The sequence below is a fragment of the Kogia breviceps genome, chromosome 9 (assembly GCF_026419965.1).
Source record: "Kogia breviceps isolate mKogBre1 chromosome 9, mKogBre1 haplotype 1, whole genome shotgun sequence".
In the NCBI taxonomy this organism is placed as follows: Eukaryota; Metazoa; Chordata; class Mammalia; order Artiodactyla; family Physeteridae; genus Kogia; species Kogia breviceps.
Genome location: NC_081318.1, coordinates 81,521,372 through 81,546,190, shown reverse-complemented (window position 1 = coordinate 81,546,190; position 24,819 = coordinate 81,521,372). Strand labels below are relative to the sequence as shown.

General features: G+C 46.5%; 1 long non-coding RNA gene across 2 annotated transcripts in view; it reads right to left on the bottom strand.

Moving 5' to 3' along the window:
* Positions 1-307: 307 nt before the first annotated feature.
* Positions 308-24,819, bottom strand: part of LOC136794795 (uncharacterized) — a 238,124-nt gene continuing 213,612 nt past the window's right edge. The window contains exons 2-3 of one of the 2 annotated variants that reach the window (XR_010842004.1): positions 7,569-7,661; positions 308-414 (exon numbers count right to left, since the gene is read on the bottom strand). This is a non-coding gene — a long non-coding RNA (uncharacterized lncRNA). Of the gene's footprint in view, positions 415-2,677; positions 2,707-7,568; positions 7,662-24,819 lie in introns of those variants that run through there. The other variant, XR_010842003.1, reaches the window with a different exon arrangement.

Below are 24,819 nucleotides of genomic sequence, written 5' to 3'. Positions count from 1 at the left end.
TACTATTCCATTGTGTACATGGACCCCTTCTTCTTGGTGCATTGTTCTGTGGATGGACATTTTGGTTTCGTCCAAGCCTTGCCTACGGTACATGTTGCTGCAGTGCAGGATGGCCAGCCTGTGTCTTTTTGATTTTGTGCTACTGGGGGGATAGGCCCATTAGTGGGCCTATCCGATCACATGGTAGCTCAATTTGTACCTTTAAACGCACCTCCATTCGGTTCACACTACTGGCTGTTACCGGGTTACATCCCACGAGCAGCTAGAGGCTACAGAGTTCCCTAAAATCCCTTCAGCACTTCCTCTTTGTGGACTTTGTTGCTGATGGTCATTCTGACGGCTGTGGGTGAACGTTTCTGTAGACTGGATTGGCATGGCTTTATTCATTCCTGATGTGGAGCATTTTTCCATGCCCTTTTATTTCACACAAGAAAAAGAAAGAAACAGAAGACAAAGTGTGCATAAATTATGCCTCTTGAAATTGTCGTTTTCAAAGGTGCACATCTTTTGAGATTTTTTCTCGATTTACGACCCAATGAATTGTTTTGAGGGCAGGTGCCCTTTACAGGCCTGCAATTATGTGGAACATCAAGTGACCATCAGCGCCGGGTTAAAAGCTGCTGTTTTGAGAAACGGCCACAAGGCGGCAGCAGTTCTCCTTTACCAATTCAGCTTACTGAGGCAACAGAGCCTCCATGGAAGTGGTGTTCTAGGTTGTAAATTAGAATGGAGTGTGCCAGGAGAAAGCCCCTTAGGTTTGTGTCTCACTACTTCTCGCTGGTTTTTTAATTTAACTTTTCTTTTTTATCACAGCAAGTTTGATTACAATGTTTTGCTTGTTGTGGGTGTGAAAGGTGTGGCTCTTTTACACAGAAACATATATCTATTCTTCTTTGGATCCTTCTCCCGTGTAGCTTATGACACAATGTTGAGTACTCTTCCCTTGGTATTCCGTAGGTTTTTGGTGATTATACCTTTCACCTGTGTTTGTATAGCTCAGTTACACCCGATTTGCTGATGTATACAACCCTCACACCTTTCCATTGGTGAACCACAAGTCTGTCTATTGAATCTGTGATTGCGTTTTTCTGTGGAAATATCTTCAGTGATATCCATTTGTAGGTAACACCTACAAGTGATATCATAGGATATGTGTCTTTTGCTTTCTGACTTACTGCAAGTTCCGTGTTTAACTCTAGCCTCACCTGTGGTGCTGCTAATGCCATTGTTTCATGTTTTTCCTTGGCCAATATTCTATCTGTACATGTCCCAGTTCTTCTTTGTCCAGTCATCTGGTGATGGACTTTTTGGGTGCTTCCGTGTCTTCACTGTTGTAATACTGCTGGAGTGCAGATTTGCCTGCCTGTGTCTTTCCAATTGTGTCTTCTTAGGTTACAGGTCCAGGAGTGGGCCTGCTGGATCATCTCGTCGCTCAATGTTTACCTTGTAAAGGCACCTCCATTCTGTTCTCATTAGTGGCTCTTACCAGGTTAAGTGCCACTTTAGGTTGAGTGTATGGACTTCTCCACAAGCCCTTCAGCATTTTTTGTTTGTAGTTTTGTTGCTGATGGTCCCTCTGACTGGTGTGAGCTGATACGTCTTTGTGGTTGGACTTGCATGCGTCTCACAAACCCTTGAAGTTGAGCTTTTAGGGATGTCCTGTTTTTCTTCAAACTGCGTGTACAGCTTACCTCATCAAATTCTTTTCCTGAAATATGTGTCACATTTTGAAATATTTTGGCCAATACCTCTCTCAAGACATGTTGAGGGCAGGTTTCATTTAGAGCCCCCCACTACTTGTGCATATGAAGTGACCATTAGCACAGGTTTGCAAGCTGCTGTTGCAGGTAACGGTGAGAGGGCGGCAGCATTTCTGCGTCTCCACTCTGGTAACTAGTGAAACAGACCTTCCTGCCAGTGGCGTTCTTTGGTTCTAAATTACAGTGGAGGGCTTCCCTGGTGGCGCAGTGGTTGAGAATCCGCCTGCCGATGCAGGGGACACGGGTTCGTGCCCCGGTCCGGGAAGATCCCACATGCCGCAGAGCGGCTGGGCCTGTGAGCCATGGCCGCTGAGCCTGTGCGTCCGGAGCCTGCGCTCCGCAATGGGAGAGGCCACAACAGTGAGAGGCCCACGTACCACAAAAAATAAAAAATAAAAAATAAATAAATAAATAAATAAAAAAAAATAAATAAATTACAGTGGAATGTGTCTGGGGAAATCCCCCAAAGCTGATGTCTCCTTACTTACATTTGGTTTTAAAATCGAATTTATATTTTTCAACGGAGTACTATTCCCTTGTGTACATGGACCCCTTCTTCTTGGTGCATTGTTCTGTGGATGGACATTTTGGTTTCGTCCAAGCCTTGCCTACGGTACATTTTGCTGCCGTGCAGGATGTCCAGCCTGCGTCTTTTTGATTCTCATCCTCTCAGGTGATAGACCCAGCCGTGGGTATGCTTGATTGAACGGTAGCTCAATGTTTACCCTTTCCAGCCAACTCTATTTTGTTTTCATTAGTGGCTCTTACCGCGTCCCACTTAGAACCGCGGGTATGCATTTCTTTATCAGCCATTCAGCATTTATTGTTTGCAGAATTTTGCCTGATGGCCATTCTGAGTGTTGTGATCTGATAGGTTTTTGTATCGTGTATTTGCATGTCTTTAATAATTCCTAATATTCAGCATTTTTCCACGCCTTTTTTTATTCTGTTAAACAAAAACAGAAAAAACTGTAAGTACAATAAACCTCTTGAAATTGTCTTCTTGGAAGGTTGCCCTCTTTTGAATTTTTTGGTTGATTTTCGACCCCAGGATTTTTTTTGCAGAGCAGGTGTCAGTGACAAGCCTGCAATGCGTGTGAATATTGAGTGACCATTAGCACTGACTTCAAAGCTGCTGGTGTGGGAAACGGCCACATGGCGTCAGCATTGCTACATTCCCACACCTGGTTTCTAGGGCAGCAGAGCCCTTCTGGAAGTCCTGTTCCCAGGTTGTAAATTAGAATGGAATGTGCCAGGAAAAAACCCCAGAAATTTATGTCACATTACTTCTTTTTCGCTCTTTTAATTCTTTTAATCGGGGTAATGATTAGAATATTGCTTCTCCTAGGTGTACACAATCTGGTTCATTTGTACATTTTATGTATATATATATATATATATATATATATATTCATGTACAGATCCTCTTCCCATGTAAATTATTGCAGAGTGTTCTGGTGACCTCCCTTGCTATATGGTCGGTCTGTTTGATATATGTATTTAATACGTATTTGTAGACATATGGTCAACTTAATCTTAATTTATCCATTCCCCCCACGTTTCATTTTACATAAGCTTAGTTTGTTTTCTATGTCTGTGAGTGTCTTTCTTTGTGAAAATATGTTCATTTGTGTCAATTGTTAAATAACGCCTATAAGTGATGTTATACAATATGTCTTTTGCTTTCCAACTTATCTCATGTTCTGTGATTATCTCTAGGCTCATTATGGTTCCTCAAAGAGCAGTGTTTCATTGTTTTCCATGGCTAATATTCCACTGTGTAGATGGACCAGTTCTTCTTATCCATTCATCAGTTGATGGACATTTTGTTTTCTTCAGTGTCTTGGCTACTGTGAAAATTCGTGTAGTGCAGCTCTTGTGGCCTGTGTCTTTTCAACTCTGGTCTTCTCAAGTGAGAGGCTCAGCTGTGGGCCTGCTGGATGGAATGGTGGCTCAATTTTTATTATAAAGCGCAGCTCCTTTCTGTTCTCATTATTGGCTCTTACCACTTTACATCTTACCAGCAGCTAGAGAGTACAGAGTTCACTACAACCCCTTCAGCATTTATTGTTTGTAGTCTTTTTGCTGTTGGTAGTTGACTTGTGTGAGTTGAAACATTTTTGGAGGTTAGATGAGTCTAATAATTCCTGATGTTGAGCTTCTAACCATTTTCCTTTTTTTTGATAAAGAGTGAGTAAAACTTACCTCTTCATAGTATCTCTTTGACACATTTGCGTGCTTTGAATTTTTTTGGCCATTGCCTAGCTCAGGACATTTTTTGAGGGTAAGTGTCTTTTACAGCCCTGAGCCCTTGTAGATGTAAGTGACTTTTAGCTGTGGATTTAAAGCCGCTCTTGCGGGATACGGCCACAAGGCGGCAGCATTTCTCCATTTCCAACTCTGGGTTTTGGGGCAACAGAGCCTTCCTGGAAATCGTGTTAGTAGGCTGCAAGTTAGAGTGGAATGTGCCAGGCAAACCCCCAAGAGCTTATATCTCCCTACTTCTTGTGTGTTTTTTAAAATTAAATGGTTATTTATGATCACAGCAAATTTGATAAAAATGTTGTGTGTGTTCTAGGGGTACAGCATCTGGTTCATTATATGTATGTATCGATCTATTCATCTTTGGATCCTTTCCCGTGTAAGTTATTAACAGAGTGTTGAGTCGACCTCTCTTGGTATTCCTTAGGTATTTTGTGATTATATATTTCATATGTATCAGTACTTGTCTGTTAACACACATATCCTAATTCATACATTCCTTACAGATGTAAGGAACACCTCATAAAATGAGAATGCTACACATTGTGCTGGCCGTTTCAGGGAGTGGGAAGGGATGGCAAGTGGTAAAATATTATCTTTTCCCTTCATCTTTTGAAATTTCACTTGTTACAAAGAACTTGAATTTTATTTTTTAAAATGTAACAATAGAAATTTAAAAGAGAAAGTATATATATACTCTGTGTTTAATTACATTTCATAGAATTATTATCCCTGAATCATAATTCTGTTAGTACACCAGTATAGAGATTATTTCTTAATATTTAGGTGAGAACCCTTTCCTTCTGTTTCTGAGAAAAATTCTGTAAACTCATTTCCAGTAATGGCACTCTTCCCCAAATCAAAGGTTTAACAAGGGAGATGCAAGCAGAATAATCATGAAAATACAAAGCAATACAACAGCAAGAGAAAATTTCTAACTTCCAATAACAGCTCAATTTAGAAGAGGGTTTTTATCTTCAGAACAAAAGCATGCCTCCTTGACTTGCTAACCAGTCAAAATCTGTGTATTCTACAGAAAATCTGTGATGTTATTCCCATAAAACTACCCTTTACTGATTCTGCCTCCAATAGATTTCCTAAGCACTAGTGTTTTAAAGTACAGGTTACAAACAAAATCCTAATGAGATGTATTTATAATGTGTGTGTTATTTGTCTTATCCTACTGTCTATATTCTTCTCCATTCCTGTAGCTGAAATAATATTACTTTACCTGCTAAGTGATATCGGGAGAGTGGGAGAGGTTTAATAAATACCCCAACCCTAAAGCATACCCTAAACCTAACCCTAACCTGTACCCTAAGCCTAACACATACAGTAACTCTAACCCGTAGTCATACCCTAAACTGTACCCTAATCCTAACCCGTGCCCTAACCCTACGCTAATCCTAACCCATACAGTAACACGTATACATACCCCAATCTTTACCCTAATCCTAACCTGTGCCCTAACCCTAACCCAAATCCTTAAACCTAACCCTAAACCGTACCCTAATCCTAACCCAGGCCCTAACAGTAACCAGTTCCCTAACCCGTACACTAACCCTAACCCGTAGCCACAGCCTAATCTTTACCCTAATCCTAACCCATGCCCTAACACTAACCCTAACTGACGCTTTCCTAAGTAAGTCCTGACACTGTCCCTAAGTGAGGCCCTGAGGCTGTTCCTAACTAAGGCCCTGAAGTTGTCCCTCACATCAGCCTTGCTGCCGTCAATAACTAATGTGCTGACACTATCCTGAGCTAATATCTTGATCCATCTCTTACCATGGTCCTGACACTGTCCCTACTAAAGTCCTGATGCCATCCCAAAGTGTGGCCCCGAGGCTGTCCCTTTGAAGCCCTGTTGCTGTACCTAACTCAGACCCTGATAATGTCTTTAACTAAGGCCCTGATGCTGATCCTAGCTAAGACCCTGACACTAGGCCTCACTCAGTCCCTGACGTTGTCCCTAACTCAGGTCCTGACTCTGTCCCTAACTAAGGCCCTGAAGCTGTCCTTAACTCAGGCCCTGCCACTTTGCTAACTCAGATCCTGGCAATAAATTTAACTAAGACCGTGATGCTGATCCTAACTACAGTCCTGATGCTGGTCCTACATCATGCCCTGACACTCTCCCCAACTCAGGATCTGATGCTGTCTGTAATATCTTTGTGTGTCCCTCCCTAATTCCTTGAGGCTTTCCATAACTATAGACCTGACACTGTTTCTAACTAACTGCCTGACTCTGTACCTAACTGATACTGAATAATCAGCCTCTATGCACCAGTTCTGATTCAAATCTCAAGAACAGTGTTTTGGAAAAATGGAAAAGATTAGTTTTATCACTCTGCCAGCCCATGGAGGACACAGCAGGCTTGTGCCCTCAACAGCTGTGTGTCCCAGTGCGGGAGGATATGATGTTTTATAGCAGTGGTTCAAGGGTGTGGTTGCTCATAAGGATCAGTGTGTATGCAGGGCCTGCACTCCTTTAATCTTGTCTCAGATAGTTTCTGGATGAGCTTCTCTGGAATGAAGAATGCTAACATCTTCCATTTGTTGGGGGTTTTAGTTCTTTAAGGAGCTCAAAGATATTGTTATGTGTATCCCTTGAGGCAGCACCAGGACCCTGTCACAAGGCTGCACTATTGTTTCTTGACTGTTCCTCCCTGTCTCTGCATCTCCTCACTTCCTTGATTAGCAATTGTTCGAATTTGCCCTTTGGAACTCAGGGAAGGTCCTGGAGTCTCTAGTCTATTCCCTACAAAAAAAGTTAGGAGGCACACAGAAAGTCTTCTGTGCCCAGGAGACCACAGAGTCCCTCTCAGTTTCACTCCTCTTCTGGATACTCCTCAATCTTGAGGAGAGCAGATTTTTGACAACAAAAGGAATAATCATTTCAGATGGAGACATTAATCATAAACTTGGCACAGGAACTCGGTTATTAAGGGGACTCGGTTTTAATCCCCACTTCCCTTTTATCTTTCCCCACATCTTTCAGGGAACAGGGTGATGACCACTCTGGCTACTTCCTGCTGAAATGGGGCACAGTCCTGCCTAAATCTAGGGGAATGGATACCAAGTTAGAAATATTTGAGTTCCAAGTCCTGTACCTGAGACTCCCTTGGTCCCCGATTTTGGTGCAACCAATCCAGTTAAAATAGGAGGGGTAACAACTGAACATTTAATAGGAAAAATAGATCTCATCCCCTTAGGAATTCAGCAGAATAAGTCTGAAACCTGGTCTGGAACTGGCACTTCAGAGAGACTTCATAGCCAGTTGTCTAATTCTACCTAAGTAGGTTTTAACTTCTGACGTAGTATTGACATATCCATAACAGGAGCTACTGAACACTACACATATGTCTCATCTTTCTATTAGTATCTGATCTAAAGTCATTGTTTGAAATTTAATAGTTAAGAGAGGAGTCCTTGAAAACATACAGTTGCAGCTACCAGTAGACATTGTTTTCAGAATGGCTAGTGGCATCCTGAGTCTGATGTAGCTCAGAAATTCAATTTCAACAATACAGGAATGTGGGGACTTACCTGGTGGCTCAATGGTTAAGACTTTGCCTTCCAACACAGGGGGTGCCAGTTTGATCCCTGGGCAGGGAGCTAAGATCCCACATGCCTCATGGCCTAAAAACCAAAACATGAAACAAACAATATGGTAACAAATTCAATAGACTTAAAAAATGGTCCACATCAAAAAAAACCTTAAAAAGATAACAGAAAAAGAATACAGGAATGCATCTAAATCACATCGACAAAGGTCACTTAGGTTTATCTTGGATGTCTGAACCATAGTTACTCCTTGACTGTAAAATGCATTCCCCTCCTCAATGCCAAAGCAGATGTACAATTTGTATCCAAAAGGCCACAAAACAGGCCACTTTGGTCAGTAAAATTTAAGTTAAACCATGTACAAGCCAGAGTGACTTCCTCACATCTCAATACTTGAAGAGTTTTGATCCCTTTTGATTCCAAGTCTTTCAATAGAAAGCATTGATGATCAAAATGTCAATTCCTCAGTGCCAGAGTGATTCAGCTGTTTGGCCCAGGTGTAGATCATGTTCCTCATCGCTAGGCCTCCTTTATATCTGCCTAGTTAATCCACTTTGGGGGAATACTGATCAGGTATTGTGAACATGCTCAGAGGTATGTTAATGACAAAATGCTTTATATAAGCCATATATTTTATTATTCATACCCAATTGTCACACAGGCATTGTACATGTGCTTTTAGCAGTAGACCTAAAGCACACAGTGATACATCATGAGTAATTACATTCTGATAACTTCACTAGGTAATTTTCCTTTCCTCTTAAACATCAGGGCAAAATAAAGTCAACCCAGTAACTTTCATAAATATACACTTCGATACAGAGGTGTCATTTATCCAATTGCTCCAAGTCCTAAGTAGCTTGAGGGAAACGACTTCCTTGTGTCTGGAAAACACAGATCAAAGCCAGTAACAAAAAAACAAAAACATTATAACCATATTCACCAGTTCACTCAGTAACCAATCCTTTTAAATTTTTATGAAGCCATCCAATTCTCCATTAAGATTTTTCATTTCTTACCCAGTTTGGATTATGATATGAAATTTATCAGAGACCTGTGCTTGCCAAAACATCCTTCACATAGATCTTCTTGAAGATGGAGCACTTTTGCAAAGTGTTAGAGCACAACAGTAACTATCTATAAATCACATAAAGGCTTAAAAGGTCATGGTTAAACCTTGGATCACACTGTAAATGACAAAAGAAACCATGATTGCTGTTACATAAAACATTTAATAATAACTAGAATTATGACTGATAAAATTTTACCAGGACATACTAGATTTTTAGGAATTCCATGTAATTTAACATACTAATCAAACATTTCTCTCTGAGATGGCTCAAGGGCCTTCTAAAGCATCCCAAAGTTAGCTGGAGATCAAAAGAACTGTTAGAATTGGCCAAACAACGCTTATTCACTGAACCAAAGTAAAGAGATTTCAAACAAAAATACGGATCACAGACACAGGCAAAGGAACTCACCAGCTGTTCACAATCAAAAGCAGCATTCCAGGAAAACTTTGGAGGGAGAAACCAAATGCAGGCTTGCCCTAACCCACTTCCAACAATATCCATCTTAGAAAGTCATGGTCATGCACAACTCTTCCCTCAGTGTTCCCTTTGCACAAATGTTCATCACCTTCTGTATCCATCTTATGTTGTCCCTTATTTTTTTCTGCATTCAGACACAACGAGCTCTAGTACAAAGTGACTTTCTTTTCTCTTTGTACCATCAGCCTGTTACCTAGTTGCTCACCTTCTTTATTACGTAGTTTCATAAATGCTTGAACATATGGAATTTCTTTTGTCTTTCTCCTCCTGTGACAAAATAACTCTAGCTGAAGGATAGTATAGTCATTTAGGCTTCCATTCAAAGACCACCTTTCCTCATTTTTCAAGAATGTATCCATACATTGGCCAGACAAAATTACAATAGAATTTCATTCTTTTCTTACTCTTAGGTTTACAACTATAGGTTGACCAGTCTGCCAGGATTTTGCCCATTGGCTATCAGATGGAACTGAAGAAGAAGCACTTCTTATGTTTGAACCATAGAACACTCACCACACACGGACTAAGAACAAAACAAAACCCTAAACACCAACGGAAGCCTCAAACCAAAGGAACCAGAAACCAAAGAGAAACCAACAACCAAACAGCACAAGACTCAAATCAGCTTCCAATTCTCAACTTAGCCTGTGACCTCTGTCCAAGTGGTTCACCTTCCAAATGAGATTTCCTGGAATGAAAAGTCACCCAAATGGGAACCAAGGTTCCCCCAAATGTACAGGGCTAAAAGGACCTCAGACTGCATGCCAGGGGAGTTACCACATGCTGGCTGAGGTGCTGCAACATCCCAAATGCTATTTTTCTGGTTCCCCAAAATAATCCCTTGGAGTAGGACATTCGGGACAGTCCAGGCAGGAGGAAGAGAGGAACGTCCTCAAGGCAAAGACGACCTCGGCAGCTGCTAGGGTGGTCTCTCTTCCACCATTTACTCCTGCCCCAGAGTTCTAACTGCTGGGATGACTGGGGCTCGGCCTTTCCAGGCAAGGGTCCCAGGTGGTTTGGCCTCTAAAGGAATTCTCCAACCCTACACTCTCTCGAAAGAGGCTAGTGTGGAGAAAATCTCAGTGTCCGATCAAGTCAGGGGACCCACAGGGGCCATCCCCAAGTCAGCCCCACATTGGGTACTAAATTTGATGTTGAAAACTCGACCTCTATGCACCAGTGCCAAATCGAATCTCAGAGAGAGGTTTGCAGTAAGTAGGAAAGAATAGCTCTTTACTCCTTTGGCAGCCAAAGGGGGACACAGAAAACTCCTACCCTCAAAAACCGTGTGTCCCAATGCAGGAGGATCTGGTGAGGAGTTTTACAGCAATGGTTTAAGGACACAGGTGATCCTAAGGATTAGTGTGTGTACAAGGCCTTAACTCACTTTAATCTGACCTCAGATGGTCTCTTGAGGAGCTTCTCTGGAATGAAGAAGACTAAAATCTTCTATTTTGTGGGGGTTTAAGTTGCTAAACAGCCCAAAGATACTCTTAACTGTATCCCTTGAGGCAAAACCAGGATCTTGCCCCAAGGCTGCTCTGTTGATTCTAGTCTGTTCCTCCTTGGTCTCTGCATCCCCTCCCTTCCCTGATTAGCAACTGTTCAAATCTGCCCTTTGGAACTCAGGGAAGGTTCTGGAGTCTCTAGCCTAACTAAGGCACTGACTACACTTAACTCAGACCCTGACATTCTCCCTAACTCAGTCCCTGACACTGTACCTAACAAAGGCTCTGATGCTACTCCTAACTCAGGCCCTGACACTCTCTCTAACTAAGGCCCAGCTGCCGCCAATATCTAAAGTCCTGACATTATCCTGAGCTAATATCCTGACCCACAGAGGCCCTTATGCTGCTCCTAAGTCATGCCCTGACACTTTCCCTAACTCAGGACCTGAAGATAGGCCTCACTTAGGCCCTTTGGCTATACTTTACATAGACGCTGACGCTGTCTGTATATGAAGCGCTAGAAGTGGTCCTGATTTAGGTCCCTGGCACTGGCCCTAAGGCCCTGATGCTCTCAATAATTTCCTGACACTATCCCTGGCATGGAACCTGACTCTGTTCCAAGCTAATGTACTGCATCTTTTCCTACCTGAAGCCCTAATACTCTCCCTAACTAAGGCCCTGACTAATCTTAACTAAGGCTTTGACACTATCTTTCACTAAGGGCCGGAATCTATCCCTAACATTGGACCTGAGGCAATCAATAACTGAAATCCAGACACTATCCTGAGCTAATATCCTGACACATTTCTATCCAAGGTCCTGTCAGTGTCCCAAAGAAAGCCCTGTCGCTGTCCTCAAGTGAAGACCTGAGGCTGTGCCTAACTCAGGCTCTGAAGTTTCCCTAACTGAAGCCTTGATTCTGTGACGTACTCAGGTCCTGCTCATGTCTTTAACTATGACCTGAATGCCGACACAACAAAGGCCCTGATGCTGCTCCTAAGTCATGCCCTGACAGTGTCTGACCATCCACTGGGCCTCACTCAGGCCCTGTCGCTCTCCCTAAGTCAGGCTTGCATGCTGTCCCTACAGGAAGCCCTGACACAGGTGCTAAATAAGGCCCTGATACCCTTAGTAACTAAGGTCTTGACAGTATTCCTAGGTAAATTCCTGACGACCCCTAGACTTTACCCTATACCTCCCAGAGCAAAAGTCCTGAATCTTATGCTAACTTAAGCCTTTATGCTGTGTCTAACAAATGTCCATAATTTAATCTGAAGGCCATAACACTGTCCTAAATGGAGACCTAGATGCTCGTCCTAAATGGGGCCCAGACAGTGTCTCTAACTAAGGCCCTGACACTACTCCTAACTCAGTCCCTGACACTGACCCGCAGTAAAGCCTGGATGTTCGTCCTATATCAGGGACTGAGCCTCTCCCTAATTAACGCCCTGATACCGTCAATATTTAAAGTCGTGGGCTTCCCTGGTGGCGCAGTGGTTGAGAATCCGCCTGCCGATGCAGGGGACACGGGTTCGTGCCCCGGTCTGGGAAGATCCCACATGCCGCGGAGCGGCTGGGCCCGTGAGCCATGGCCGCTGAGCCTGCGCGTCCGGAGCCTGTGCTTCGCAACGGGAGAGGCCACAACAGTGAGAGGCCCGCATATCACACACACAAAAAATAAAAATAAAAATAAAAATAAATAAAATAAAGTCGTCACACTGTCCTCAGCTAATTTACTAACACATCTCTTAACAAACTCCTGAAAATGTCCCTAAGTAAGCCGTGACACTGTCCGTAAGACAGTGCATAATCGTGTCTTTAACGAAGACCATAATGCTGATCCAACAAAGGTACTGCTGCTACTCATGTGTCATGCCCTGACAGTGTCTCCAGATAACGGACTGACACTAGGCTTCACACAGGGCGTGTCACTCGCCCAAAGTCATTTTTACCTGAAGCCCTGATATTGCTTCTAAAGGAGGTCCTGATGCTCTCAGTAACTAAGGTCTTGACAACTATCTCTCACTAAGGCCCGGAATCTGTCCCTAACATGGACCCTGCTGCAATCAATAAGTAAAATCCAGACACTATCCTGAGCTCATGTTCTGACGCACATCTCTCCACGATCCTGACACTGTCCCAGAGAATGCCCTGTTACTATCCTTAAGTGAATACCAGGGCTCTGCCTAACTCAGGCCCTGAAGCTTTCCCTAACTGAGGCCTGGATTCTGTGACTCACTCAGGCCCTCTTGATGTCTTTCATTATGATGCGAATGCTGACCCAGCAAAGGCCCTGCTGCTGCTCCCAGGACACGCCCTGATGGTACCTCCAGCCAGGGGGCCTGACACTGGGTCTCACTCAGGCCTTGTTGCTGGCCCTCTGTCCGGCCCTGATGCTGGTCCTAAATAAGCCCCTGAGGTTCTCAGTAACTCAGGCCTTGACGCTATCCCTAGGTCATTTGCTGACACGATCCCTAGAGTTTACCCCCACCCCGTACCTAGCTAATATCTTGCCTCTTATGCCAACTGAAGCTCTTATGCTGTGCCGACTTCAGGACCTGAATTGAGTCCCAACGCCGTGACACTGTCACTAACTAAGGCCTGGATGTTCGTCCTAAGTCAGGGCCTCACACTGTCCCTGACTAGGGCCCTGTTGCCCTCAATATCTAAAGTCCTCACACTCTCCTGAGCTAATTTACCAACCCATCACTTACCAAGGTCCTGAAAATGTCCCTAAGTAAGCCCTGACGCTGTCCCTAAGAGAAGGCCTGATCATGTCTTTGACGAAGACCATAATGCTGATCCAACAAAGGCACTGATGCTGCTCCTGTGTCATGCCCTGAGAGTGGCCCCAGCTAACGGACAGACGCTGGGCCTCACTCAGGCCGTGTCACTCGCCCCAAGCCAGTCCGTGATGCTGTTTTCATCTGAAGCCCTGACATTGCTTCAAAAAGGAGGCCCTGATGCTCTCAGTAACTAAGGTCTTGACAACTATCTCTCACTAAGGCCCGGAATCTGTCCCTAACATGGGACCTGTTGCAATCCATAACTAAAATCCAGACACTATCCTGAGCCGATATTCTGACGCACTTCTATCCACAATCCTGACACTGTCCCAAAGAAAGCCCTGTTACTGTCCTTAAGTGAATACCGGAGGCTCTGCCTAACTCAGGCCCTGAAGCTTTCCATAACCGAGGCCTTGATTCTGTGACTCACTCAAGCCCTGCTCATGTCTTTCACTATGACCCGAATGCTGACCCAACAAAGCCTGTGATGCTGCCCCTAAGTCATGCCCTGACAGTGTCTGCAGCTAGGGGGCTGACGCAAGGCCTCACCCAGGCCCTGACGCTCTCCCTATGTCAGGCTCTGACGCTGTCCCTACCAGAAACCTTGACAAAGGTCATAAATTAGGCCCTGATTCTCTATGTAACTGAGGCCTTGACACCAACCCTAGGTCATTTTAACTGACACTAGCCCTAGACCTTAACCTAACCTTGTCCTTAACTAATGTCCAGTTTAGCTAAAGAGATTCTTCTTTAGGATGAAATTCTTGCAACTCGTGAATATTGTTTCCTTAAAAACATAATTTTTAAACTCTTGTTAACCTTAAAGAAAATGTACTCAACTGCTGTGGAATATTCCTTCACAGCAGCGTGCACGGTTCACTTTTGCATTTGCGTGTGTCGGCTTTCAAGGTGCTAGCAGGAATGGCTCCTCTCATGCTAACTAAATCCCTGATGCTGTCCCTAAATAAGGCCCTGAAATTACTCCCGAGGCTGTGAAACTCTCCCTAACTAAGGCCTGGAGACTTGTCCTAACTCAGGCCCTGACACTACACCGAACTCAGACCCTGAAAAAACTCCTAGCTCCGTCTCTGACACTGTACCTAACAAAGGCCATGATGCTAGTCCTACCTCAGGCCCTGGCACTGTCGCTAACTAAGGCCCAGCTGCCGGCCATATCTAAAGTCCTGATAGTATCCTGAGCTAATATCCTGGACCCAGGTCTTACCAAGGTCCTGAAACTGGCCCAAATTAATCCTTGATGCTGTCCATAAAGGAGGCCCTGAGGCTCTCCTTAACAGAGGCCCTGATAATGTCTTTAATGAAGACCCTAACGTTGATCCCACAGAGGCCTTTATGCTGCTCACAAGTCATGCCCTGACACTTTCCCTAACTCAGATCCTAAAGAGAGGCCTCACTTAGGCACTTGGGCTGTACCTCAGTTAGGCTCTGATGCTGTCCGTATATGAAGCCCTGGCAGTGGTCGTGATTTAGGGCCTGGCTCTGGTCCTAAGCAAGGCCCCGATGCTCTCAATAACTCGGGTTTTAACCCTTTCCCTTGGTCGTTTCCTGACACTATCCCTGGCCCGGAACCTGACTCTGTCCCAAGCTCACGTCCTGCATCTTATCCTAAATGAAACCCTAACACTCTCCGTAACGAAGGCCCTGGCTAATCCTACCTAAGGCCGTGACACGACCTCTCGCTAAGGCCCGGAATCTGTCCCTAACATGGGACCTGCTGCAATCAATAAGTAAAATCCAGACACTATCCTGAGCTCACGTTCTGACGCACTTCTATCCACGATCCTGACACTGTCCCAGAGAATGCCCTGTTACTGTCCTTAAGTGAATACCGGAGGCTCTGCCTAACTCAGGCCCTGAAGCTTTCCCTAACGGAGGCCTGGATTCTGTGACTCACTCGGGACCTGCTCATGTCTTTCACTATGACCCGAATGCCGAACCAACAAAGGCCCTGATGCTGCTCCTCCGTCGTGCCCTGACTGTGTCTCCAGCTAGGGGGCTGACGCTAGGCTTCACTCAGGCCTAGATGTTCTCCCTAAGTGAGGTTCTGATGCTTTCCCTACACGAAGCCCTGACACAGGTCCTCAATTAGGCCCTGATTCTCTAAGTAACTAAGGTCTTGACAGCAACCCTACGTCATTTCCTCACACTATCCCTGGCTCGGAACGTGACTCTGTCCCAAGCTGATGCCCTGCATCTTATCCTAACTGAAACCCTAATACTCTGCCTAACTAAGGCCCTGACTAATCCTAACTAAGTCCTTGACACTATCTCTCACTAAGGGCTGCAACTTGTCCCTAACATGGGACGTGCTACAATCAATAACTAAAATCCGGACACTCTCCTGAGCTAATATCCTGACACATTTCTAACCAGGGTCCTGACCCTGTCCCAAAGAAAGCCCTGTCGCTTTCCTGAAGTAAGAGCTGAGGCTGTGCCAAACTCAGGCCCTGAAGCTTTCCCTAACTGAGGCCTGGATTCTGTGACTCACTCAGGCCCTCTTGATGTCTTTCATTATGATGCGAATGCTGACCCAGCAAAGGCCCTGCTGCTGCTCCCAGGACACGCCCTGATGGTGCCTCCAGCCAGGGGGCCTGACACTGGGTCTCACTCAGGCCTTGTTGCTGGCCCTCTGTCCGGCCCTGATGCTGGTCCTAAATAAGCCCCTGAGGTTCTCAGTAACTCAGGCCTTGACGCTATCCCTAGGTCATTTGCTGACACGATCCCTAGAGTTTACCCCCACCCCGTACCTAGCTAATATCTTGCCTCTTATGCCAACTGAAGCTCTTATGCTGTGCCGACTTCAGGACCTGAATTGAGTCCCAACGCCGTGACACTGTCACTAACTAAGGCCTGGATGTTCGTCCTAAGTCAGGGCCTCACACTGTCCCTGACTAGGGCCCTGTTGCCCTCAATATCTAAAGTCCTCACACTCTCCTGAGCTAATTTACCAACCCATCACTTACCAAGGTCCTGAAAATGTCCCTAAGTAAGCCCTGACGCTGTCCCTAAGAGAAGGCCTGATCATGTCTTTGACGAAGACCATAATGCTGATCCAACAAAGGCACTGATGCTGCTCCTGTGTCATGCCCTGAGAGTGGCCCCAGCTAACGGACAGACGCTGGGCCTCACTCAGGCCGTGTCACTCGCCCCAAGCCAGTCCCTGATGCTGTTTTCATCTGAAGCCCTGACATTGCTTCAGAAAGGAGGCCCTGATGCTCTCAGTAACTAAGGTCTTGACAACTATCTCTCACTAAGGCCCGGAATCTGTCCCTAACATGGGACCTGTTGCAATCCATAACTAAAATCCAGACACTATCCTGAGCCGATATTCTGACGCACTTCTATCCACAATCCTGACACTGTCCCAAAAGAAAGCCCTGTTACTGTCCTTAAGTGAATACCGGAGGCTCTGCCTAACTCAGGCCCTGAAGCTTTCCATAACCGAGGCCTTGATTCTGTGACTCACTCAAGCCCTGCTCATGTCTTTCACTATGACCCGAATGCTGACCCAACAAAGCCTGTGATGCTGCCCCTAAGTCATGCCCTGACAGTGTCTGCAGCTAGGGGGCTGACGCAAGGCCTCACCCAGGCCCTGACGCTCTCCCTATGTCAGGCTCTGACGCTGTCCCTACCAGAAACCTTGACAAAGGTCATAAATTAGGCCCTGATTCTCTATGTAACTGAGGCCTTGACACCAACCCTAGGTCATTAACTGACACTAGCCCTAGACCTTAACCTAACCTTGTCCTTAACTAATGTCCAGTTTAGCTAAAGAGATTCTTCTTTAGGATGAAATTCTTTCAACTCGTGAATATTGTTTCCTTAAAAAAATAATTTTTAAACTCTTGTTAACCTTAAAGAAAATGTACTCAACTGCTGTGGAATATTCCTTCACAGCAGCGTGCACGGTTCACTTTTGCATTTGCGTGTGTCGGCTTTCAAGGTGCTAGCAGGAATGGCTCCTCTCATGCTAACTAAATCCCTGATGCTGTCCCTAAATAAGGCCCTGAAATTACTCCCGAGGCTGTGAAACTCTCCCTAACTAAGGCCTGGAGACTTGTCCTAACTCAGGCCCTGACACTACACCGAACTCAGACCCTGAAAAAACTCCTAGCTCCGTCTCTGACACTGTACCTAACAAAGGCCATGATGCTAGTCCTACCTCAGGCCCTGGCACTGTCGCTAACTAAGGCCCAGCTGCCGGCCATATCTAAAGTCCTGATAGTATCCTGAGCTAATATCCTGGACCCAGGTCTTACCAAGGTCCTGAAACTGGCCCAAATTAATCCTTGATGCTGTCCATAAAGGAGGCCCTGAGGCTCTCCTTAACAGAGGCCCTGATAATGTCTTTAATGAAGACCCTAACGTTGATCCCACAGAGGCCTTTATGCTGCTCACAAGTCATGCCCTGACACTTTCCCTAACTCAGATCCTAAAGAGAGGCCTCACCTAGGCACTTGGGCTGTACCTCAGTTAGGCTCTGATGCTGTCCGTATATGAAGCCCTGGCAGTGGTCGTGATTTAGGGCCTGGCTCTGGTCCTAAGCAAGGCCCCGATGCTCTCAATAACTCGGGTTTTAACCCTTTCCCTTGGTCGTTTCCTGACACTATCCCTGGCCCGGAACCTGACTCTGTCCCAAGCTCACGTCCTGCATCTTATCCTAAATGAAACCCTAACACTCTCCGTAACGAAGGCCCTGGCTAATCCTACCTAAGGCCGTGACACGACCTCTCGCTAAGGCCCGGAATCTGTCCCTAACATGGGACCTGCTGCAATCAATAAGTAAAATCCAGACACTATCCTGAGCTCACGTTCTGACGCACTTCTATCCACGATCCTGACACTGTCCCAGAGAATGCCCTGTTACTGTCCTTAAGTGAATACCGGAGGCTCTGCCTAACTCAGGCCCTGAAGCTTTCCCTAACGGAGGCCTGGATTCTGTGACTCACTCGGGACCTGCTCATGTCTTTCACTATGACCCGAATGCCGAACCAACAAAGGCCCTGATGCTGCTCCTCCGTCGTGCCCTGACTGTGTCTCCAGCTAGGGGGCTGACGCTAGGCTTCACTCAGGCCTAGATGTTCTCTCTAAGTGAGGTTCTGATGCTTTCCCTACACGAAGCCCTGACACAGGTCCTCAATTAGGCCCTGATTCTCTAAGTAACTAAGGTCTTGACAGCAACCCTACGTCATTTCCTCACACTATCCCTGGCTCGGAACGTGACTCTGTCCCAAGCTGATGCCCTGCATCTTATCCTAACTGAAACCCTAATACTCTGCCTAACTAAGGCCCTGACTAATCCTAACTAAGTCCTTGACACTATCTCTCACTAAGGCCTGCAACTTGTCCCTAACATGGGACGTGCTACAATCAATAACTAAAATCCGGACACTCTCCTGAGCTAATATCCTGACACATTTCTAACCAGGGTCCTGATCCTGTCCCAAAGAAAGCCCTGTCGCTTTCCTGAAGTAAGAGCTGAGGCTGTGCCAAACTCAGGCCCTGAAGCTTTCCCTAACTGAGGCCTGGATTCTGTGACTCACTCAGGCCCTCTTGATGTCTTTCATTATGATGCGAATGCTGACCCAGCAAAGGCCCTGCTGCTGCTCCCAGGACACGCCCTGATGGTGCCTCCAGTCAGGGGGCCTGACACTGGGTCTCACTCAGGCCTTGTTGCTGGCCCTCTGTCCGGCCCTGATGCTGGTCCTAAATAAGCCCCTGAGGTTCTCAGTAACTCAGGCCTTGACGCTATCCCTAGGTCATTTGCTGACACGATCCCTAGAGTTTACCCCCACCCCGTACCTAGCTAATATCTTGCCTCTTATGCCAACTGAAGCTCTTATGCTGTGCCGACTTCAGGACCTGAATTGAGTCCCAACGCCGTGACACTGTCACTAACTAAGGCCTGGATGTTCGTCCTAAGTCAGGGCCTCACACTGTCCCTGACTAGGGCCCTGTTGCCCTCAATATCTAAAGTCCTCACACTCTCCTGAGCTAATTTACCAACCCATCACTTACCAAGGTCCTGAAAATGTCCCTAAGTAAGCCCTGACGCTGTCCCTAAGAGAAGGCCTGATCATGTCTTTGACGAAGACCATAATGCTGATCCAACAAAGGCACTGATGCTGCTCCTGTGTCATGCCCTGAGAGTGGCCCCAGCTAACGGACAGACGCTGGGCCTCACTCAGGCCGTGTCACTCACCCCAAGCCAGTCCGTGATGCTGTTTTCATCTGAAGCCCTGACATTGCTTCAAAAAGGAGGCCCTGATGCTCTCAGTAACTAAGGTCTTGACAACTATCTCTCACTAAGGCCCGGAATCTGTCCCTAACATGGGACCTGTTGCAATCCATAACTAAAATCCAGACACTATCCTGAGCCGATATTCTGACGCACTTCTATCCACAATCCTGACACTGTCCCAAAGAAAGCCCTGTTACTGTCCTTAAGTGAATACCGGAGGCTCTGCCTAACTCAGGCCCTGAAGCTTTCCATAACCGAGGCCTTGATTCTGTGACTCACTCAAGCCCTGCTCATGTCTTTCACTATGACCCGAATGCTGACCCAACAAAGCCTGTGATGCTGCCCCTAAGTCATGCCCTGACAGTGTCTGCAGCTAGGGGGCTGACGCAAGGCCTCACCCAGGCCCTGACGCTCTCCCTATGTCAGGCTCTGACGCTGTCCCTACCAGAAACCTTGACAAAGGTCATAAATTAGGCCCTGATTCTCTATGTAACTGAGGCCTTGACACCAACCCTAGGTCATTAACTGACACTAGCCCTAGACCTTAACCTAACCTTGTCCTTAACTAATGTCCAGTTTAGCTAAAGAGATTCTTCTTTAGGATGAAATTCTTTCAACTCGTGAATATTGTTTCCTTAAAAAAATAATTTTTAAACTCTTGTTAACCTTAAAGAAAATGTACTCAACTGCTGTGGAATATTCCTTCACAGCAGCGTGCACGGTTCACTTTTGCATTTGCGTGTGTCGGCTTTCAAGGTGCTAGCAGGAATGGCTCCTCTCATGCTAACTAAATCCCTGATGCTGTCCCTAAATAAGGCCCTGAAATTACTCCCGAGGCTGTGAAACTCTCCCTAACTAAGGCCTGGAGACTTGTCCTAACTCAGGCCCTGACACTACACCGAACTCAGACCCTGAAAAAACTCCTAGCTCCGTCTCTGACACTGTACCTAACAAAGGCCATGATGCTAGTCCTACCTCAGGCCCTGGCACTGTCGCTAACTAAGGCCCAGCTGCCGGCCATATCTAAAGTCCTGATAGTATCCTGAGCTAATATCCTGGACCCAGGTCTTACCAAGGTCCTGAAACTGGCCCAAATTAATCCTTGATGCTGTCCATAAAGGAGGCCCTGAGGCTCTCCTTAACAGAGGCCCTGATAATGTCTTTAATGAAGACCCTAACGTTGATCCCACAGAGGCCTTTATGCTGCTCACAAGTCATGCCCTGACACTTTCCCTAACTCAGATCCTAAAGAGAGGCCTCACTTAGGCACTTGGGCTGTACCTCAGTTAGGCTCTGATGCTGTCCGTATATGAAGCCCTGGCAGTGGTCGTGATTTAGGGCCTGGCTCTGGTCCTAAGCAAGGCCCCGATGCTCTCAATAACTCGGGTTTTAACCCTTTCCCTTGGTCGTTTCCTGACACTATCCCTGGCCCGGAACCTGACTCTGTCCCAAGCTCACGTCCTGCATCTTATCCTAAATGAAACCCTAACACTCTCCGTAACGAAGGCCCTGGCTAATCCTACCTAAGGCCGTGACACGACCTCTCGCTAAGGCCCGGAATCTGTCCCTAACATGGGACCTGCTGCAATCAATAAGTAAAATCCAGACACTATCCTGAGCTCACGTTCTGACACACTTCTATCCACGATCCTGACACTGTCCCAGAGAATGCCCTGTTACTGTCCTTAAGTGAATACCGGAGGCTCTGCCTAACTCAGGCCCTGAAGCTTTCCATAACCGAGGCCTTGATTCTGTGACTCACTCAAGCCCTGCTCATGTCTTTCACTATGACCCGAATGCTGACCCAACAAAGCCTGTGATGCTGCCCCTAAGTCATGCCCTGACAGTGTCTGCAGCTAGGGGGCTGACGCAAGGCCTCACCCAGGCCCTGACGCTCTCCCTATGTCAGGCTCTGACGCTGTCCCTACCAGAAACCTTGACAAAGGTCATAAATTAGGCCCTGATTCTCTATGTAACTGAGGCCTTGACACCAACCCTAGGTCATTAACTGACACTAGCCCTAGACCTTAACCTAACCTTGTCCTTAACTAATGTCCAGTTTAGCTAAAGAGATTCTTCTTTAGGATGAAATTCTTTCAACTCGTGAATATTGTTTCCTTAAAAAAATAATTTTTAAACTCTTGTTAACCTTAAAGAAAATGTACTCAACTGCTGTGGAATATTCCTTCACAGCAGCGTGCACGGTTCACTTTTGCATTTGCGTGTGTCGGCTTTCAAGGTGCTAGCAGGAATGGCTCCTCTCATGCTAACTAAATCCCTGATGCTGTCCCTAAATAAGGCCCTGAAATTACTCCCGAGGCTGTGAAACTCTCCCTAACTAAGGCCTGGAGACTTGTCCTAACTCAGGCCCTGACACTACACCGAACTCAGACCCTGAAAAAACTCCTAGCTCCGTCTCTGACACTGTACCTAACAAAGGCCATGATGCTAGTCCTACCTCAGGCCCTGGCACTGTCGCTAACTAAGGCCCAGCTGCCGGCCATATCTAAAGTCCTGATAGTATCCTGAGCTAATATCCTGGACCCAGGTCTTACCAAGGTCCTGAAACTGGCCCAAATTAATCCTTGATGCTGTCCATAAAGGAGGCCCTGAGGCTCTCCTTAACAGAGGCCCTGATAATGTCTTTAATGAAGACCCTAACGTTGATCCCACAGAGGCCTTTATGCTGCTCACAAGTCATGCCCTGACACTTTCCCTAACTCAGATCCTAAAGAGAGGCCTCACTTAGGCACTTGGGCTGTACCTCAGTTAGGCTCTGATGCTGTCCGTATATGAAGCCCTGGCAGTGGTCGTGATTTAGGGCCTGGCTCTGGTCCTAAGCAAGGCCCCGATGCTCTCAATAACTCGGGTTTTAACCCTTTCCCTTGGTCGTTTCCTGACACTATCCCTGGCCCGGAACCTGACTCTGTCCCAAGCTCACGTCCTGCATCTTATCCTAAATGAAACCCTAACACTCTCCGTAACGAAGGCCCTGGCTAATCCTACCTAAGGCCGTGACACGACCTCTCGCTAAGGCCCGGAATCTGTCCCTAACATGGGACCTGCTGCAATCAATAAGTAAAATCCAGACACTATCCTGAGCTCACGTTCTGACGCACTTCTATCCACGATCCTGACACTGTCCCAGAGAATGCCCTGTTACTGTCCTTAAGTGAATACCGGAGGCTCTGCCTAACTCAGGCCCTGAAGCTTTCCCTAACGGAGGCCTGGATTCTGTGACTCACTCGGGACCTGCTCATGTCTTTCACTATGACCCGAATGCCGAACCAACAAAGGCCCTGATGCTGCTCCTCCGTCGTGCCCTGACTGTGTCTCCAGCTAGGGGGCTGACGCTAGGCTTCACTCAGGCCTAGATGTTCTCCCTAAGTGAGGTTCTGATGCTTTCCCTACACGAAGCCCTGACACAGGTCCTCAATTAGGCCCTGATTCTCTAAGTAACTAAGGTCTTGACAGCAACCCTACGTCATTTCCTCACACTATCCCTGGCTCGGAACGTGACTCTGTCCCAAGCTGATGCCCTGCATCTTATCCTAACTGAAACCCTAATACTCTGCCTAACTAAGGCCCTGACTAATCCTAACTAAGTCCTTGACACTATCTCTCACTAAGGGCTGCAACTTGTCCCTAACATGGGACGTGCTACAATCAATAACTAAAATCCGGACACTCTCCTGAGCTAATATCCTGACACATTTCTAACCAGGGTCCTGACCCTGTCCCAAAGAAAGCCCTGTCGCTTTCCTGAAGTAAGAGCTGAGGCTGTGCCAAACTCAGGCCCTGAAGCTTTCCCTGACTGAGGCCTGGATTCTGTGACTCACTCAGGCCCTCTTGATGTCTTTCATTATGATGCGAATGCTGACCCAGCAAAGGCCCTGCTGCTGCTCCCAGGACACGCCCTGACGGTGCCTCCAGCCAGGGGGCCTGACACTGGGTCTCACTCAGGCCTTGTTGCTGGCCCTCTGTCCGGCCCTGATGCTGGTCCTAAATAAGCCCCTGAGGTTCTCAGTAACTCAGGCCTTGACGCTATCCCTAGGTCATTTGCTGACACGATCCCTAGAGTTTACCCCCACCCCGTACCTAGCTAATATCTTGCCTCTTATGCCAACTGAAGCTCTTATGCTGTGCCGACTTCAGGACCTGAATTGAGTCCCAACGCCGTGACACTGTCACTAACTAAGGCCTGGATGTTCGTCCTAAGTCAGGGCCTCACACTGTCCCTGACTAGGGCCCTGTTGCCCTCAATATCTAAAGTCCTCACACTCTCCTGAGCTAATTTACCAACCCATCACTTACCAAGGTCCTGAAAATGTCCCTAAGTAAGCCCTGACGCTGTCCCTAAGAGAAGGCCTGATCATGTCTTTGACGAAGACCATAATGCTGATCCAACAAAGGCACTGATGCTGCTCCTGTGTCATGCCCTGAGAGTGGCCCCAGCTAACGGACAGACGCTGGGCCTCACTCAGGCCGTGTCACTCGCCCCAAGCCAGTCCCTGATGCTGTTTTCATCTGAAGCCCTGACATTGCTTCAGAAAGGAGGCCCTGATGCTCTCAGTAACTAAGGTCTTGACAACTATCTCTCACTAAGGCCCGGAATCTGTCCCTAACATGGGACCTGTTGCAATCCATAACTAAAATCCAGACACTATCCTGAGCCGATATTCTGACGCACTTGTATCCACAATCCTGACACTGTCCCAAAGAAAGCCCTGTTACTGTCCTTAAGTGAATACCGGAGGCTCTGCCTAACTCAGGCCCTGAAGCTTTCCATAACCGAGGCCTTGATTCTGTGACTCACTCAAGCCCTGCTCATGTCTTTCACTATGACCCGAATGCTGACCCAACAAAGCCTGTGATGCTGCCCCTAAGTCATGCCCTGACAGTGTCTGCAGCTAGGGGGCTGACGCAAGGCCTCACCCAGGCCCTGACGCTCTCCCTATGTCAGGCTCTGACGCTGTCCCTACCAGAAACCTTGACAAAGGTCATAAATTAGGCCCTGATTCTCTATGTAACTGAGGCCTTGACACCAACCCTAGGTCATTTTAACTGACACTAGCCCTAGACCTTAACCTAACCTTGTCCTTAACTAATGTCCAGTTTAGCTAAAGAGATTCTTCTTTAGGATGAAATTCTTGCAACTCGTGAATATTGTTTCCTTAAAAAAATAAT